Here is a 5119-nt window from a genome sequence, read left to right as displayed (position 1 = left end):
GCGGGGCCTGTAGAGTCCTCGGATCCAGTTGTTGCATTTTCATTCCAAATAACGCGCCGTCTGTTTATTCAGCTATAACCAGACTCCATAAAATTGCCCATCTATTACACCAGGATCCAGGCACCTGGACATGGTCCGGTTGGTTCTGGAATATAATTTCCGCCTGGGGATGGAAAGTCCTGTCCCTTCTAGGTATCGCAGTAGCAATCATATTCAGCTGCTGTCTCTGTATACAATGTGGCCCTGCGATTTGCGGCATGTGTGCTACCTCTTGTATTCCTAGTCCCAAGCCCCGTTCTAAATCTCGTTCCAAGACAATTCGAGATGAACAAATGGTACTGTATGAAATGATAGATGGTATCATGAATATTGATGTTTCCTGATGGGAACGTAGTGACAAGGAGGGAATGTGGAAAAGTAAATTTTGCCATGTTCTGTGTCCCTACGTGTCATCCATCATATGTTATGTGTGCATGACCAATATGCATATGTATTCCCCATGTCCGATTAATGACGCAATTATAGTTGTGTCCACCTCTGGTATGCTAGTTTCCAGTCCTCGTGAATACTACGAATATCAGGCCTATGTAAAGTAATGTTGCCACGCTTCTCAGTGTGCACGTTATTTCATTATAAAGTCCCCGTTTCCAGGCCTCAACAGGGCCCGGACATCAGATTCAGCTCCTGCCTCCTGAGCCTCGCTGAGGAGCGATCCAGCCCCCACCTGTATCCTCGACCTTTCACTTACTTCCTGCCTCGCAGTGCCCGGTGCAGCTTGGCTCTGCCTCTGAGTCTGCCAAGACTATGTTATGATTCCAGCTATCAGTTTAGTCTTCCTTCTCTGCATTCCTAAGCTACTGAACTGCATCAATAGTTTCTGTCATTGTCTAGCCTATGCGGCCCCATGTTAAGAGAAATACTGTATTTAATGGTCATTTAATATTCTTCATCACGCACTACATGTAGAATAAATGCATGCTCTGGTCTTAGAGTCAATTAGCTTTTCCCCTCATGACTTCTAGTTTATATCAACATGTTCCCTAAACATTAGATACCAGATAGGGTTTAGGTACATGTCGCTCCAACCCTCCAGACTTTAGTCTCTGCTCCTAGCACAGAGTTCATAGCCCCCAGCTTCTCCTCGTAACACGTCATTGCCAGTTTGCGCGCACCATTAGGTTAGAGGTCCCGGCTCCTTAGGTAGCCCCCTCCTATGTTTCCGCCCCATTCATGACATATCCTGTTACGTCTGCACCACATGTCTATGTATACGCCCAGTTACACCTCTTTTTACTCTTATCTTTCGCGACTGCTACGCGTCACGCCTTCTGTTCCACCCACTGCTACGCCTACTGCAATGTAATGCTATGTGTTCGCGCTATGTATATATGCTCATGTATTGTTATTAAAAGTTAGCGCGCTCATCCCAGACCCAGCCCCAGCAGCTGCTGGGCCCTGTCATCCTATTCCTATGCAGGTTGTCCTGTTCCTGTCCTTATGCTGTATTAAACCTGCAAAACTCCTACTACCTCGAATCTTGACTCTTATTTATTGAGCTATCTGTTATTCATTCATTCATTCAAAAATAGATCCGGTATTATTTATTTATATACCACATGTCCCACGTTAGCCCGAAACCCTGTCTCGGGGCCTGGAGGGTTCCCTAAGGGAGCGCCAGGTCAGGGGCCTAGGCTGTACTTACAAGTCATTTGAAGAGGATCTTCCTGTGTCTAGAGGACGGGGAGCGTCTGTAACCAGAACTCCGGCGGTCCTGGTGTTGGGCAGTACCGCTCCTAAGTGGAGGGTGCAGAAGTCCTAGTTCGCTGAGCATTTAACCGTCTAGAGTGCTTGACCATTTGTAAGGCCTCTGGAGGTTGTTCCCCGAGGAGGGGGGAGGCCAGGTTCAGGTTCAGCCTGACCTGGAGGGAAGGGCATCTGTAGTCAGTGTCCTGACCGGTTGTTGGCTTCCAGGGGTACCGCTCCCAGGTGGGAGGGTGCAGAACTCTGGAGGGGGGTGCAGAGGGACGGTGTCCTTACTTCTGACCCCGGTGGGAGGAGAGTGTGTCGCTGCTACGCCGCTGGTGTGTGCTCTGTCTAGCCTGAGACATACTGTGCCTGTGATAGTGGAACTGGAAGGGGGTGCAGAAGGACGGTGTACTTCTGACCCCGGTGCAACTTAAGGGTGTAAATCCTAGGTTGGGAGATTAGGAAACTTCTAGGTCAAGAGGAGTCTCTACTAAGGTGGATCAACTGAAGAGACTGAGGAGGCGGCCCTTGCTGTGTGTTCTGGGGCCCACCTGCAGTTTGTTGTTTCCACTAAGGTAGAGGAAAGGGGGCTTTGCTGTGTGCTGTGTCCCCCACCTGCTTGAAGAGGGACTGTGCTGTGTGCTTTGTACCTCAGAAGTGGAATCGTTTCCAGGTGGTAGACCAGTGACGGAGTGAGGTCCTGATCTGGTAGGAGAGTTGTGTTCTGGTGAGTGCTTCCCTGTGAGGGTTATTCCTTCACCCTCACTGGAAGCAAGGGTCCCTACTTGGTCTAAGGTACTTACCTCTGCCAACTAGAGACCCCCAGTTCTAACATTGGTGGAGTAGAGGTAGGATCGGGCATTCTTGCCGCGACCTCTAGTCAGCCTGAGGGTGTGGTCCCTAGGTTGTAGGATCAGTGGTAGTGTAGCTACCCTGAGAGAGAGAGTGGAGATTGGCTATTGTGTGCCAGGGGCTTCTGCCCCCACTCTGTGGATTGGTTAGGACCTGTGATCTTTGGATGGCCTAGGGCCTGGTCCTAGCTGTGGATGACTAGTGTGTACCAGTGGGGTATCCTAGTTGTGTCAGAGAGCTTTTGTTGAGGGAAATCCCTGTGGGTTCAGAGTGGCGAAAAACGGTAAGGTGGCCCTGCCCTGCAGGCCCGTCTCCGTGGTTTTGTCGCCCAAAGCATAGAAGACCATCAGTGTAGTGATTGGTCTACCCTGCGTTTTGGCTGGAAGGGGGATGTGTTGGACCCGGTCCTTTGGGCAGGTTTACCCCGTGACTTTTTGCTTTTTCCTAGCCTGTTTTTGGAACCTGGATTGGTGATTGTAGGCCTCTGCGCACTTTTTCACTGTGGTACAGTGTAAAGTGCGTGTGCTTTCTGTGTATGGATGGTGAGTGACCTGCCCTCCCATAGGAATGAATGGGAAATATGTATGCCCATGGTAGATTCCTGATGCGTGGGGAGTGCAGGGGCGAGTTTGATATGTATGAACTCGTGAGAATGAATGCTGCAGAATGGTGTATGCGGCATGGCTGTGTGTAGTCTAGAAGCGCCACTTTTAGAAGTTGGCATAATTGTGTAGTGAGTCTGCTAGCGCGTGATTGGCTGATGGGCCTGGCCCAGGCATGCCTGGGCCTGTTGGTAGATGGACTGTCTGGTTTGAGTAGGACAGGGTCTGCAGGGTCTGCAGGGTCTGCAAGGCCCCGGAGGAGGGGGTCTGAGTCAGCCGTAGATGAAAGGCCCCTCTGCTGTCAGGGATGGGAGGAAAGAGCGTCTGGTGGTGCCGGGCTGTGCCTGCCGCCCACCCTGCTGGCTCTCCATCCTGGCGGCCCCCTGTCACCTCTGGCCCTGAAGCTGTCAGGGAGACGTAAACCAGAAACATTCCAGTACTCAGGGCCCCTTGCACGAAAGCTTCAAAGTACTTCAAAGGCATTTCTGTGTATAAGAAGGGACGGTGTCTCCTTCCAAAGGGTTCTTGTCCTTGCTCTTGTGGCTGACTTGGATCTACCAGGGGTGGGCGCTGCCCAGCCCCTGGATGCCTGGATTCCTGGACTCCTGGGGGACCCTTCTGCCTGCCTGGGCTGAAGGGGGGACTTGGCTTTGCCCCTGGGGAAGTTCTGGGACCATGGCAGCATGGAGAAGCTGCCCTTTTCCTGTGGAGAGCGCTGGAGTTGGTTTCTAGCGCCTAGAGGCGCTGTGCTTCGCCTTGAGCGCCTGGGAGCGCTCTGCCTGCTGTCTAGCGCTTTGGAGCGCTTCATTTCCCCCAAGCGCATGAGAGCGCTGTCGCTGGACTTTCTAGTGCTTAGGAGCGCTTTTGGTGCTCGCTTATAGCGCTGGAGGCGCTGAGGATTCCTGGCCGTATTTACTTAATCAATTACGAGTGCCCACCTCGATCTGCCGCGGTGAAAACAAACCACGAAGGGGCTGCGACCGGATTGGCCGGTGGATAGTCGCGTCATCGGCGAGGCTGCGCTGCCATTGGTTGGCGGCCTCGCGTCATGAGGGGCTCGTCGCAGGAGCCGCGACGCGATTGGCTGGGCCGCCCCTGAGGCCGTGGAAGAAAGGGGAAGGGCGAGAAAGGTGGCGGCCGGTTAACAGGGCTCCCGTGTGCCGAGGGAGCCCTGCAGCGAGAGGAGAGCGGCCGCGAGCGGCTGAGCGGCCCGGCGGGGCTCCGTGGTGGAAGAGGAGCCCCGCGCTGGCCAGACGAAGAGAGCCGCCGCCCGGAGGAGCCGCCCCTGAGGCCCGGTGAGTTGAAGGGCTGGGGGGCTCCGTGTGGACCGGGTGAGACGGGGGCTCCGTGATGCTGCTGCTCCGTGAGGGAGCAGATGGGTTCTCGTGGTGCCGGTAGAGGCACCAAGGAAGGGCGGCCCCGAATGGCAGTGGGTCGCCCCACCGTGAGCAAAGAGCCCGCGAGGGGCTCTTGAGGGCCCGCATTGCTTCGTGTTGGTGCCGGGTTAGAGGCACTGCTTCAGGGCGGGCCCGGATGGCAGCGGGCCGCCCCAACGGTGTGTAGAGCCCGTTTGGCTCCAGAGAGGGCCATATTCGAGAGGGGGGGGCTTCGGGGCATATTGTCGGTGCTCGTCCCCTCCTGCCCCCGAGTGTGAGGGCTAGAGTCCGGTGAGGCTCCTGGGGGCATCATTGTTTTAAGAGCCTGTGTGGCTCCAACGGTTGGCATGGTGCTTTAGAGCCTTTGTGGCTCCAACGTCTGGGGCATGTGTGATATGCCCAGAGCCTGTGTGGCTCCCGCAGTGGCGCAGTTGGCGCCTAAGGGCCAGTGAGGGCCCTGGCGCAAGTTTGTTGTTCTCCAGGTGCCCAGCACTTTGTGGGCACCTGCCACGTTTAGGCTTTTTATACTTTGAGACTGGCGCT

Source organism: Lissotriton helveticus, chromosome 4_1 (genome assembly GCF_964261635.1).
Source record: "Lissotriton helveticus chromosome 4_1, aLisHel1.1, whole genome shotgun sequence".
In the NCBI taxonomy this organism is placed as follows: domain Eukaryota; kingdom Metazoa; phylum Chordata; class Amphibia; order Caudata; family Salamandridae; genus Lissotriton; species Lissotriton helveticus.
The sequence above is the reverse complement of the archived record's forward strand: the minus strand, read 5'-3'. Positions refer to the sequence as shown.